Source organism: Cnephaeus nilssonii, assembly GCF_951640355.1.
Source record: "Cnephaeus nilssonii genome assembly, chromosome: 7".
NCBI lineage: Eukaryota > Metazoa > Chordata > Mammalia > Chiroptera > Vespertilionidae > Cnephaeus > Cnephaeus nilssonii.
Genome location: NC_137078.1, coordinates 63,054,221 through 63,068,925, shown reverse-complemented (window position 1 = coordinate 63,068,925; position 14,705 = coordinate 63,054,221). Strand labels below are relative to the sequence as shown.

The following is a 14,705-nucleotide window of genomic DNA, read 5'->3' as shown; positions in this document are numbered from 1 at the left end:
AGCGCCCGAGTCCTGTTCCCCCCCCGCACTTCCGGGGGGCGGGGCGCCGCCCTTAAGGTGGCCCTGTTAAGTCCCCCGTGGGGGGGCGGGGGTGATGGGATGAAAGTGGGCTTAAGTTTAGGGGCGGTCTCGCGAGAGGCGGCCCCCCACGTTGAGGACGCTAGGAAGTTTGTCTCCTGGTCAAGTTCACGGGCGCCGTCCGCCCCGCTGTCTGGCTGCCCCTGGGAGCCCGGTGATTTGCTTTGCTCGAAACTAGGTGCTCAGCTAAGTCCCCGCCGTTCCCCCACTTCGCCCTCCGGACCACGGGAGAAAGGGTGTGGGGCCACAGCTTCGTCTCGGAAGCGGCTTTTTTTGTTTTGTTTCATTTTGGGGGGCAACTCTGCGTCCAATTGAGAACCCCAGCGTATAGGGAATCCGAAACTTGGAGAACCCCGGTGAGAGTCTACTCCCTGCCCTCGCATAACAAGAACACGCACATCCCACATCACTCGAACGAACGGGCGCATGCACACACACGCACGCACACACATACACACGCGCGCGCGCACACACACACACACACACACTCCCACTCCTCCCGCCTAGATTTGCTTCCGGGAAAATAAGTCCGAGACACTCGCCAAAAGTCACGCAGCAGCAAGGACTCTGCTCCAGGCCAGGTGCCGGGCCCATATCCTGTGTAGCCTGTAGGAAGCGCTAGACACATATAAGTGGTTCCTTTTCTGTGGTGGTTATTTTATCCTCCCCCATCCCGCACCCCTTAGGGACAAAGTGTCTGGTGGAAAGAATACTGAAGTCGGGAATCGTGGATTCTGTCGTGGCCAGCCCTGCCACGGTGAGAAGTGAGCTTCTCTGAGCTTCAGTTCCTTTATCTGCAAGAGGGGCCCCAGAGAACCACCTCAGTGGGCTGAGTTAGTGTAGCATCATCACCTTCAGGGCCAGGAGGTGGTTGCCAAACAGCCCCCTTCCCTGAGTTTCCCAGAGCCTCGAAGGAATGCCAGGATCTGAGTGTGACTTGGCAGGAACAGGTGTACATATGCCTGTGAGGAGCAGTGAGGGGAGGAGGGTGAGGGAGGAAGGGGTCAGAAGTCAGCTCTTTCCCAGGCAGAAGGCCTAATACTGCGGCTTGCAGTTGGACCTGCAGCAGTTTATGCTCCTGGGTTCTATTTCTGGCTTTTCAGCTTCAGAACTTGGGGGAATTCAGCCTTGGGTTCCGAGCCCAGAGCTTTAAGGGCTTTGTGGCTTTGAGAGTTCAGATTCAACAGCCCTACAAGCAGCTGGTGGTAGGGAAATCTTGACGGCTTTTCTTCACTCCAGACACTCACCTCACATTCTCTCATGCAGCAGCGGAAAACTGGTGGCTACTATGAGCCCCAGGTACTATGCTGGGTGGGGGGTGGGGATGGGGTAAGGATACAGCGATGACAAGATCAGTTACTTTCCTCAAGGAGAGAACATTCTCCTCAATACTGTTGCCCTGAGTCATTTTCTTTTGTAATCAGGGGAGCTGGTATTCTTAATAATGTTTATGATGAGAGCCATAAAAATAAATTTCATGTATTAAAAATCTATCAGCCAGGCATTTGCCTGAGCAGTTTAAATATGTGGTTTCTCCCACCATCACAGAGCTATGCATACTATTGGGTGGATTTAACATATGAGGAACTAGGCCCAGAGAGGTGAAATGTCTTGCTCTGTCCACACAGACAGCTGGAAATTGACCTCAGGTTTGTGTTACATTCCCTGTATCTTCTCTGCTCTGGGAGACTTTCTTACCGCATTGGCTGCAGAGGAAATAGAGCTTAGATGGTGGGACAGAAGACATTTGCCTTCCTCGTCTTCTGTAACTCCTTTCAGAGCTCCTGTGTTTAGAAAAGTCAAGACTTAGGACTTTGTATAAATATATATCTTTTGCCTAAGGGTTCTGTGTGTTCCTCTCTGCCTTATGTGGTTTAGTAGGCTGATTTTTCTCCTTATGTTGAGAAATAGCATATTTCATCCAAAAAATAACAGATCTGTATATGTTAATGCCCCTGCTTGGAAGCCTTCATTGGCTTCTCCTTACCACCAGGAGAGAGTTCAGACACCTTTGCCGAGGAGAAGGGGCCGGACACAGTCTAGCTCCTGCTCTCAGGCCTCATCTCTCACTCCATTTATCAGTCAGGAAAGGCTGAGCTATGCTCCCCTAACGAACAACCCCAACATCTCAGTGGCTTACTCCAGGGAAGTTCATTTCTGACTGATGCTATGTGCCCACTGGGGGCCTGCGGGAAGTACTGTTTGCTGTGGTCACTTGAGGATTCCAGTTGAAGAAGAAGGTTTCATCTTAAAGCATGCTTATTACTGTCTTGGCTGGGGTGGGGGTGGGGGTGCGGTGGTGGAGAGAAGTTGGGAAATTATTCACTGGCTCAGAATATCCACCTGGAAGTGACACTGCCCTCTGCTCGTGTATCATTGGCCAAAGCAAGTCACGTCACCAGCCATTCCTATCTTTGAATCTCTGTAATCCTGCCAAGTGTCTTGAAAGGAAGGAGCCAGGAAGATTTGTGGAACAATACTAATGATTCTAACAGCATCCCTTTCTGTTCACCAAGTGTTTGGCTTAGTGTCCTCCCTCAGGCAGAATTCCCGCCTTCTTTCCTCAAGGAGGACAACACTAAAGACCCGTTTAGTCGCAGTATGCCAAGCTCACTTTCCAGATTCTGGGGGATGCGTATTAGACTCTGTATCAGCTCCAGATGTGACTTGGTCTACCCTGCACACCCTCAGTATAGAACAGTGGGGCAGAGACAGGATAACTGCAATGGACACCCATTTGGGAAGAGAAGAACTAGAAGACCACAGTAGACCCTAGTCCCCTGAGCAGACATGTTGAGGACCCCCCAGTTAGGCCCTGATTCTGCTCCCCCAGTGGAGCTGCCCCATCTGTTGATTTCCATGACCCCTGGCTTTGCCTAGGAGAGGCACTTCCTCTTCTATATCTAGAGCAGGCATAGGAAAACATGTTTTAAAATAAGCTTTTAAACATTGGGGTGATATACAGAGTGATATTAAGTCTCCAATACAGTGTCCTTTAATCCAGGCTGATGTGCTTTTGGCAGTAGAACTCTCACATAAATGTAGGCTTCTTATCTATTTGATTCCAGCCATTCCACTTCCGAATAGCCCCGGCCAACTCTTTTGTAGACATAGTCCTATGTCTGCCATATTTCTTTGCTTTCTTGTTCTCATGCCTGCTGATCTCTCTGTCTCTCATTCATTCTCCTGCCCTCCTACCCCCTAACTTGGTTTTGAGTGCTTTGGACTTATTGGGCTTTGGTGTGAGAGTCATACTTTTCCTCCCTTTTCCAGAGCCATTTTGTTCAATTGAAAGCATATGCTGGGTAACACAGTTTATCCAGAGATTTTAACAGTAGGGTGAAGGCCATATTCTTGACTTGATTCATATTTCGAGGCCGATTTTCCCCGGCCTTTTCTTGCTGAAAACATTTCTTAATTGTATATTTTACTAGTTGAGATGGAGAAACAGTAGCCTCTTCTAACACTACAAATCTCTGAATTTCTAGATAGTCTCTACTGTTTTTCATTCTTCCTTGCAAACTGGCCAATTCTTCTCTGAGCTCATTTCTTTCCTTTTTTTTTTTTTTGTAATAAGTTTCCAAATGCATCCAACAGCAACCAGCACATGCTACTAACATTTTGTTTTATGGTCTCTTATTCTGAATCCATTATATTAATGATATATATGCCTTCTAATTCTCACAGATGATATATTCACCAAATAGATCGCTATCCTTTTAGCTTCTGTTAACAGTGTTCCTAGTTACTGTCCTCTAAACAAATGTTTAATTTTATTGTTATCACATTACCCCATGTCTAGGTGCCAGTTTTTATATCAGTCAGGATAGGCCAGGTTTGCCACAATAACAAACAATCCTAAATTTTAGTGGCTTAACAAAAACAAACACACCATGAACTTTATTTCTTGCTCATACTACATGTTCAAAGTCAAAGGGGCTCTGCACAGTGTACTCACTCAGAAACCAAGTTAAGAAGGTTTCATCTAGATATATGCTTCCATAACATCCCAACCATTTCAGTGGGGGAAGGAAAGCATGGTGAATTCCCATTGGCTTTAAAAGCTTCCTCCCAGAAATAAGACACATTACTTATGTTTATACATTATTGGTCAAAAACTACTCACATGACCTTGTCTTACAGGGTTCAGGAAAGTGGCTGGAAGTCAAGAGCTGACACTCTTGCCTCTGTATAGTCGAGGCTACACAAAGGTAGCAATCCAAAAATCTTACAGGATGACAACCACAGAATTATTTCTCATTCACACTACACACCCATTATGGGTTGGCTGTGTCTCTGCTTCCCACACATCATCCTTGCTCTTGCGCCCTTTCTGGAACATTGCTGATTGTTATGGCAGAGAGGAGAGAGCATGGTGTTTAAAGAGCATGGTAAGAACAGTGCACATGGCCAAGCCTGATGTCAGTGGGGAGGGGCAGCAAGTATTTGCAAATAGCAATATAGTCTGCCACACCCTGCACTACACATTCCCCCCATTCCTGAGTCTCAGCTATCCTAAACATTTTCCAGTCTTTTGACATTTTCCTGTCTTTCCATTTACTTATATCCAGAATGAAAATGCCACCTGGCAAACTCCTACGCACCCTTCAAGACCCAGCTCAAATAAGCTCCCTCTGATGCTTTCTATTACCCTTGACTACCCTTCCCTCAAATGGTTATTATCTTCTTTGGCTCTCACCACACTGGACACATACCTGAAGCAGGGAATGTTTATCATGTGTTGTAAATGTTTTCTAACATTTCTGACTCCAGATCCAGGAACTGTGTCTTATTCATTTTTGTACCACCTGTGCTTAATGCAGTGCCTAGCACATGGAAGGATAGAATGTGCTCAATAAATGCTTGTTGATGTTTTTTTTTTTTAAACAGCCATTTCTATAGTGGAATTAAGTGGGTGTTTTAATAGTCAAATGACAACAGTACCTTGTTTTAATACATAAAGGTTGGAATATTTCAAATTCACTGAAACCTTCTTGAGCACATCCTGTTGGATTTGGGATAAAACCCAAATTCTTTACCTTGCCTATAAGATCTCACATGATCTGGGCTATCCTTCCTCACCCGCCTGAATGAAATAGCTAGTGCTTCTCCCCTCACTTACTGTTGTGTAGCCACACTGGCTGTGGCTGTATCAGTCAGGACAGCAGGTTATGCTACAGTAAAAAACAATTCCAAATCTCAGTACTCAAGACAGAGACCTTTTATTTCTTGCTCCTACTCCCTGTCTATTAGGGATTGGTAGGGACTCTGATTACATTGTCTTCCTCTGGGACACAGCCTAGTGCATCACCCTTTATCAAGAACACTACAGATATTGATCAAGGCAGAGGGAAAGAATGTTTTGGAGGGTCTTAGGCAGGCGCAATTAAGTACCTTTGCCAGAGAATGTCACGTGTAGCTTCTCAGGATTCACTGCCTAAAAGTAGTCTCATGGCCCCACCCAGGCACAAGGAGACCAGGAAGTGCAATCCTATTTGCCTGGAAGGCAGAGAGCTGGAGGTATTTGGTGACCAGTCCTCATGACTCCCACATTGGACTTCTTTGGTTCCTCAAACAAGACAAACTGTTTCTTGCCTAAGAACCTTTATGGGAACCCTCCTACTTCTTCCCTGTTCCCTGGTCAATTTCTGTTTCTTTTGGATGTTAGCTTAAATGTCACTTAAAGAGGCTTTATTTTTTCATACCACACCCTCCCCCATCTAAATTATATTTCCCTCTTAATACTTCGTCATAAGTCCCTATGTTTTTTTTTTTTTTTTTTAAATAGCATTGGGATTTCAGGAAGGTGATAAAATAATACCCCCTTTTTTCCCCTCTTGAGTTCAGAACCAGTTGAAATTTGGATACAGGAAGCAGATGAATGGAGATTGCAATGTCAACTTGATAGCTGATATAGGATTGGAGGGCATGGCAGACATGAAGCCATCATGGATTTCCTAATGCTTCACCCTGAATTGAACTTACCCACCAGTCTCTGGCAAAGGTGGGCAGTTGCAGGCCCCTTCCAAATGGACAGTGAGTGTGTACATCCTGCAGACAAATTGATCCTGAAAAGAGAAAGTGGCTGAGATGGGCATGCTGGGTCTTCTGAACTCAGAGACCAGATAACCCGCTCCTCTCCCCATGAGGAATAAATAAGGGATGGAGAAAGTTAGCAAATGTCACTTCATGAAAACCCAAAGCCAGGGAAATGAAGATTTCCTCATCAAAACAGAATTTATCTTTATTTGTTATTCCATATTTCTTTGTGTTATTGTTGTTTTTTCTTTTTGCTTGTTTAAGATCAGTCTTGTCCACCATAGGTGAAGCATCAAGAGGGTAGGGTAAGCACAGCTTTTTGTCTTCACTATATCCACAGCATTTAGCACAATGCTTGGCACATAGAGGGTGTTCAGTAAACCTTTCTTATACATCAGAGCCCCTGTGGAAGTCCTTCTCTTGGATTAACTCTCAACAAAATTAGTTCTCAGTTGCTTGAGACTGGTTTCCAATTTTGGAGTGGCCCATTCTCTTCCTTATTCCTCCCCCGCCCCCTTTTTTTTCAGGTCGTCATCTTGGATACATGCATCCACATCACAGTTGGAGTAAAGAGGCAGAAATGAAAACTGAAATACAAGTAAGTAAGTACATTGAGTTGTTGGAGAGTTTGTTAAGGAGGAATGTGGAATTCTTGTACACATCATCGCCCTTATGGTGATGTCTCTTCAGCAGTAAGAACTCCCACAAAACTTATGTAGGATCATAAAGGGGCAAGGTCCTTAGAAGTCATCTTCCTAGTCCTGCCCTTCACCTAGTGCAGGGATTATTTTGGCAGCTTCTTCTTTACTTAAATACTTCTGGTGATACTCAGAGCTGGGGACAGTTTCTGTGAATGCTGCTGGTTCTACTGTGTTGGAAATGCTGTGGACATGAAACTGGAAAGCAATTTTGACCAATCTGGGAGATCTCAGAGAAGATAGGTCAAGTGGTGAGAAGACTGAAACTATGCTCCATGGAGAAGAAATGAAGGAACTGAAAGTATTTACCCAGAGGGAAAAATAAACGACTGTGGGAACATATGTAGAAATCTCCAAGTAGTTGTGCAACTGTCACTTGGAGGAGTTGACTTATTCTGTAGGTTTGTGCTTTTAAAAAAATATCTTTATTGATTTCAGGGAGGAAGGGAGAAGGGGAGAGAAATAGAAACATCAATGATGAGAGAGAATCATTGATTGCTGCCTCCTGCACACCCCAAATTGGGGATGTAGCCCACAATCTGGGCATGTGTCCCGACCGGTAATTGAACTGTGACCTCTTCTCTTGGTTCATAGGTCAATACTCAACCACAGTTGCGAGGGCAGGGCTATTCTGTAGGTTTTAAGGTCAGAGTGAGGGTAATGGTTAGAAGTTAGAAGGAAAAACTGCTATATTTATGGAAGAACTTTCTGAAATTACAGGGGTTTTTTAACCAATGGGATAGTTGCCTTAAGAGTAGAATTGAAGCTCTCACTCAATACATATTTATTGTCTATAATGTGCTGGACTCTATGTTTGGTTAGTTATGATGATTCCTAGTGAGCCCATAGTAACTTGTAATAATCACCACTTCATTTTCAAAGTTTATACAAAAGCCATCTTTAAATGTTCTCTTTTAGAATTTGCCTGGGAGTGGTCATCAACATTGGTTTCTCAATTCTGGAATTGACCCTTTTTTTTTTGGCTCTCAAAATTTAAAAACTTGTGATGATATTTTCTCAAGTCCAATATGAGTTAAATGGACATTCTATATCAAAATAGTATCCATAAATCACAATTACCTGTACTTGGAATCACTTAAAACTAGATACTTGCTTACCATTTGTTGTAGAAGAACTATGAAGTGTTCACCAAACTCCTTTCCCTTTTTCTCCTTTGTGCCTACAGCTAAACTACATTTTTTTGGCCTCCTTTATAAATAGGTGTGACCACTTGGCTAAGTTTTAGCCAAAGCAAATGGGGTGAATGTAATGTGTACTGTGTACAGGCCTGGCTCATAAAACCATCTTTCTCCATCTCCTGGTTAAAAGCAAGGGTCATAGAGAAGGGCAGAGCCACAAATAGAAAGAGACTGGATCTCTGAATGACCATGTGGAAGATTGCCCACTGACCTGGAATATTCTCATTGGACTTTGACTGAATGAGAAATCAACTACACTGTGTTGAACCACTGAGATTTTGGAGTATATATATTAGAGCTACTAGTGTCTTCTTATTCCAGCTGGTGCTGCAGGATGCCCTCAAAGAGAGAATAAGTGTGGAATTAAAGTTAGGGAGTTTTGTTCTCCCCTTTCCTGTTTGAAAGAATTAGTGCAGGAGGCAGGAGTAAAGGACATAGCACTTAATCACACACCCATGCTTCCTGTTGGTAATGTTTTCTATCTAAAATTCATAAACTTCATGGGACATGTTGTCATGTCTTACATCCTCTTCTATATTCAATCTTTCAGTTGACATTTATTGAGAAGTGCCAGGTGCTTTGGGGATTTCTGAAGAAATATAGGTAGCATATATTGTGAAATATGTTATTCATTTACTCAACAATTTTTAGCATCTACTAAGGGCCAGCCCCTGGTAAACATTGGTGAGCAAAAGGTATGGTACCCACACGAAAATTGGGGTACAGCAAGGAAAATACATAATAAAGAGGCAAGATGAGTCAAGTATGATAATGCTATGAGAAGGAAGGACAGGATGTTCTGGGTACACAGAGAAGGAACATCTGATAAGGTAGGGGTCAGAGAATTATCCTCTAAGGAGGAGTAGCCAGAAGAAGAGGAGACAGTGAAGAAAGAGTGTTCTAGAAAGAAGGACTGCATGTACAAAGGTCTGAATATGGGGCCAGACTATGGGGAATGTTTGGAGGGACCAGAAGTTAAGTTGGATATGAACAATGGAGAAGATGAGCATGAGAGAAGCATCTTGTAAAATATATGTGCACATACTTAATAAATGCATACAGAAGGCCTTGTATTATAATATGTACTAGAGGCCTGGTGCATGAAATTTGTGCATGGGTGTGTGTTCCTCAGCCCAGCCTGCACCCTCTCCAATCTGGGACCCCTGGAGGGATGTCCGACTGCCCGTTTAGGCCTGATCCCGGCAGTAAGACATCCCTCTCACAATCCAGGACTGCTGGCTTCCAACTGCTCACCTGCCTGCCTTCCTGATAGCCCCTAACCGCTTCTGCCTGCCAGCCTGATCACCCCCTAACCACTTCCCTGCCAGCCTGATTGATGCCTAACAGCTCCCCTGCCAGCCTGTTTGCCCCTAACTGCCCTCCCCTGCAGGCCTGGACACGCCTAACTGCCCTCCCCTGTAGGCCTGGTTCCCCCCAACTGCTCTCCCCTGCAGGCCTGGGTCCCCCACAACTGCCCTTCCCTGCAGGCCCGGTCGCCTCCAACTTTCCTCCTCTGCTGTCCTGGTCACCCCTAACTGCCCTCCCCTGCAGGCTTGATTGCCCCCAACTGTCCTCCCTTGCAGGCCTGGTCCCTCCCAACTGCCCTCCCCTGCTGGCCATCTTGTGGCGGCCATCTTGTGTCCACATGGGGGCAGCCATCTTGTGTGTTGGAGTGATGGTCAATTTGCATATTACTCTTTTATTAGATAGAATATGCATTTACCTAGGAGGAAATATGGCCGATTAACCATCAAGATGTCAATGTTGTGATGATGGCTTTCTTGGAACTAGTGACTTTAGTGCTCTGTTGAGTGTTCATGTGATGGAGTTTACAACCTGGAAAAAAATTTGGTCAATGTTCTCATGATCCTGACTTACCTAGAGGCTTCCCACATACAAAGGATAGTCCTTAACCTACTGGACCATGTCATTAGAGTTCTCTTTTTGTGGATGCTGTCATGTCCTTTGCCTAGTGATTTTGCATCAGGGGAGAGGGCTACTGATAATTTTGAAAAATGTAGTTCAGGAAGGAGATTGTTTCCCATCATTATGTCAACCCACATCTTGATTGACTAGCATGTTGGTGCTTGGTCGAACTAGTGAGGATGAATATTTGCGGTGGACATCCAAACACTTGAAAGCCTTGAAACACTGCATCAGCATTCTCTACATTATGTTATGGCAATAAACCGCCCCTCAGATTTCAGAGGCTTAAAACAACGTGAGTTTATTTCATGTGCATGTTACGTTTTCATCTGGATTCAGGCCTAACTCTTTACTCTGAGACCCAGGCTGAAGGAGCAACTCCCATCTGAGATATTGCTGGTATGTATCACAGGGAAGAGAGAGGCAACACCAGGGACAGCTCTTAAAGCTTTGCCCACAAGTCATTTCCACTTACCTGAGATTGCCCAGGTGTGTCACAGGGCAGCCAAACTTTTGCCAAACACCTCAACATTCTGAGTCTCAGTTTCTTTATCTACAAAATGGAAATAGATAAAATACATTATGGTATATTCAAACCATGGAATATCATGTAGCCATTTAAAAAGATGAGTTGATTTAGAGAAATGCCCATGATACAGTGTTATGTGAAGAAAGCAAGTTGTAATGTCTGTAGCATGGTTTTATTTTTGCATAAATTTAAAAACCTTGCCCTAGCCGGTTTGGCTCAGTGGATAGAGCGTTGGCCTGCAGACTGAAGGGTCCTGGGTTCGATTCTGGTCAAGGGCACATGCCTAGGTTTTGGGCTCAATCCCCAGTAGGGGTGTGCAGGAGGCAGCCGATCAATGATTCTCTCATCATTGATGTTTCTGTCTCTCTTGCCCCTCTCCCTTTCTCTCTGAAATCAATAAAGATATATTTAAAAAAATAAATAAATGAAAATAAAAACCTATCTATGAGTATAGAGTATATTTGTTTGTATGAGAATATTAATAAAAATAGCTAATGTTTATTTTAAAATATTTTCTATTTATTTTTAGAGAGAGAGAAAGGGAGAGGGAGAGAGAGAGATAAATATTGATTGGGTGCCTCCTGGGTACTGAGCCCACAATCCGGGCATATACCCTGACCAGTAATCGAACCAGCAACCTTTTGGTGCACAGGATGATGCCCAACCAACTAAGCCACACCGGCCAGGGCAAAAAAAAACTAATGTTTAATGAATGCTTATAGCATATGCCAATCATTGTGCTAAGTGCTTATTATATACATTTGATCATTTAGTCCTTACGAAACCCAGAGAGAGGAGTAGAAAGTTATATACCAATTGGTCATTATCAGCTACCTTACTTGGGAATGTGTTAGAAAGATTTTATTCACTCTTAAAAATATATGATTTATGTACATTTTTGCTCATCACAAGAGATGAATTAATCAGCTTTTGTTGTGAAAGAAACCACCACAAAATCTGTGTTATACAACGTTAGGTAAATGCCTAACATTTCCTGTTTATCAGTCTGCAGGCCAGGTGTGGTGGCATAGCCTTCCTAAGGCCACATTCAGTCTTCTGTCCTCTCCGTTGCTCTTCCTCCCCTGCAGTTTTCTAAGCAGTGGTGATGGCTTTTCCTGGAGGAATAGGGCTGAGGGTTAAATTCAGGTCTGCTCCATGTGTCTCACTGTAGAACCCGTCCTAGAGAGGCAGACTCTACCAGGGATATGTTATTCTCGTGGCAAAGGTTGTGTCAAATGGATACACTTGAGGTTTTTAAGGCCTAGGCTTCAAACTGGTACATTGTCATTTTTGCCCACATTCTATTAGCTGAAGCCCATCACATGGCCAAGTCCAATGTCATTGAGCTGGGAGTCATGGGTGTTGTGGAAGGAGGAAGTGATTATTTTCTTTATAGTACTCTACTGCAATAAGCATTCATTGTTAACAATATAAAGTGAGGAAACAAAAACATTTATCAGGGGTAGTTTAAATTGTGTTTAATATATTCCAGAGTCACATTATGCATTTCTTAAAAATATAAACTCCATATCTACAAATATAATGAGCACAGTGATATTCACATGGACATTTAATTAACCAGAGTACCTAGTAGGGCAGGTGGGAGTTTACAATAGCTTGGCTTATGCTGCCCGTGGTGTGACATTTTAAGCATAATCTAGAGACTGTTTAATGTCTTTCTGTATATACATCACTGCTACTTGTGTGGCCATCTGCAATCCAAGGAACTTAAATCATGAATCGCAGACTCTCAGACCTGGAAGGACTTTGGTGCCTGGGGAAGGCAGGTGTCTCCTAAGTTACATGGATAGCTACTTTTGCCAATTACAGCCATTCTTGACTGGGTGTGTCTCACGTCACTGGAGAAGGGTTATAGAAATCAAAATTCCTTCATTTATCCAAGGGGGACAGTGTGCCTCCACCCCCTGCTGTGGCTTTCCTGAGTGATACAGTAAGTTAGTGGCCAAAAATGGGATGGAAACCAGGTGTCTGGAGTGGGCCCAGGGCCTTTGACTTTGTTTTTCTGCGTAACACAAATATCAAGCATATGGGTCATTTGGGAATTGTCACTAGGCTCTGACACTTCCATTACCCTTTACAGAAATATATGAAGTCTCCTTCTTCTCCTGCTTCCCCTGTTTTAAGAGAACCCAAGTACTGCTCAGACCAGCTACGTCTGAGTCCTGCAAAGAAATATTAGATGGCACAGATGCAGAAATAGAAGGTAGCATGTTAAATTCCTTGAAACACTGGCCAGGGAATCACCCCTGCTTCAATTTCTTTCTAGGTAATTTAGAAAATATCTGCTGATATAACTCATGGGAATCTATTTACAAAAAGAAAATGTTTTATTAAGGAATTTATTTGTTAGGATTAAGAGTCATGTTCTGCAAGTTTCAGTCATTTACCCATCACTTTTTTTTTTCATTTTTTAATGTCCACTTATATCCCTAAAATCAATTTACTTAATATTTTTCTTTAAATAGATTCATATTTTTAAAACTTAAAGACATTTTTATAGGAGATGATACATTACTGTTCTAGATGGATAACAACTGTGATTTGCTATAAACATTTAGACAACTGTAAAAGTAAATACACAGCCTTTAAAATAAATAGATTTGTCCATGTACCATTAAAGGTTGTTTCTTATTCTATAAAGGGCAGACATTCCCCACTGATATAATGGAATAGTATGGGCTTTGGCATCAAATCTAAATTCATTTTCTTCTCAGTAGTGTGATTTGGGGTAGTTTCCTTTAAATTGCTCAGTTTCTCATCCATAAAATGGATCAAAGGTTATCTCACTGTGTGTGTGTGTGTGTGTGTGTGTATGTGTGTGTGTATGTGTGAGAGTGTGTTCAAAAGCATCTAGTGTCATTCCTATGTCATAATAGGAACTCAAAAAACTTAGTTACCTTCTTCATTTTTTTTCAAATTTAGGCTCATGAACTCTGTTGTCAGAGAGATGAATGATCTGGTGGCACTATTAATTTTTCCCAGAATAACTTACCAATAAATTGCTTGCCGTGTGCTAGGAAACGTGTTAAGTGCTGTGGGTACAATAAAGACTGGGTAGATGGACTGGGTAGATGAGTTGAAGACCTGGTTCAAGTACCATTTCATGTCCTCCAGATAAGTCACTTAACACCTCTGAGTCCAGTTCCTACATCTGAAAATGAGTGTGATGATGGCCATATATGCCTACTTCAAGGAACACGTGTAAGCAATACCATAATAGCTACCAGCAAAGCCTTTGGTGGACTGATACAGGTGGTTCTGCTGTAATGGGACATGTATGTTCCTGAAACACTTTGTGTCCTGTAGAGTTGTAAAGTAAAAACGGGGCATTTTGCAAAAATAGGGTTGAGGCAGATTACTGAAAACCTATACAATATTGTGACCACAATGCCAAGATAAAACTTTTTATCCTAATAAAAATAATAAAGCTAAAAGACCTGTTAAAATTTGACTAAATAAACATACACACCTATACATACTACAGCCAACATAGGACTTTACTTTAAAACAGGCAGAGGTAGCTTGATGAAGGCACAGGGTGGGGGTGAGCCTGCTGAGTTATGGAACTGAGGGCAAATGCTCAAAGATGGGAGGTGCCATGCAATACGCTCTTTCAGGAAAGGGCATGTGGGCGAACAGCCCAGCAGGAGGAGGAGGGTGAAAGGGCATCTCACCAGTACCCCTAGTACCGTATGCCCCTGTGTCAGCCACACTCAGCTGTGTTAGTATCATTTCCACTCAGCTGCTGCTGCTCAGTGCAATACTAAAACCTTAACATCCTGGGGAAAATCAGTATGAAATAAAGACACTTGCATGTTATGTTGTTCTCATCCCCCCAGTTACCAGTCTTACTTGTCTTTACAGTAACACATATCACAGTATCCTGTATTACAGCAAAGCAGTCCACCAGTGCAGATGGAGGGGGGTCTGCAGGCCTTGTGAGCAGAACAAGCAGGGACTCCCAGAGGTAGAATTCATCCAGAGACACGAATCTCTCCCTCTGGGCCTTCTGCCTTTCCTTCCCAGTGTGATTGTCTACTTCCCTTCCTCTCCTTGGTTGCAGGGTTTCCTCTTCTTCACTAGCCTGTGAGCTCCTTGAGAGAGGGCTGTCATATTCATCGATGTGCTCTGACGGTCCCCATAGGGGCCCTGGGGCAGAATGGTTGTGTTACAGCTGAAGCTCCTTTTGTAGGCTTAACCTCTGGAGCCAGATCA

General features: G+C 43.4%; 1 protein-coding gene across 1 annotated transcript in view; it reads left to right on the top strand.

Annotated features, from left to right (window-relative positions):
• The window catches only part of LOC307103485 (uncharacterized protein), a gene marked incomplete at its 3' end in the record, with an annotated part of 334,890 nt that overhangs the window by 451 nt on the left and 319,734 nt on the right, over positions 1-14,705 (top strand). The window contains exon 2 of the mRNA XM_079777833.1: positions 6,645-6,715. The remainder of the gene's footprint in view (positions 1-6,644; positions 6,716-14,705) is intronic.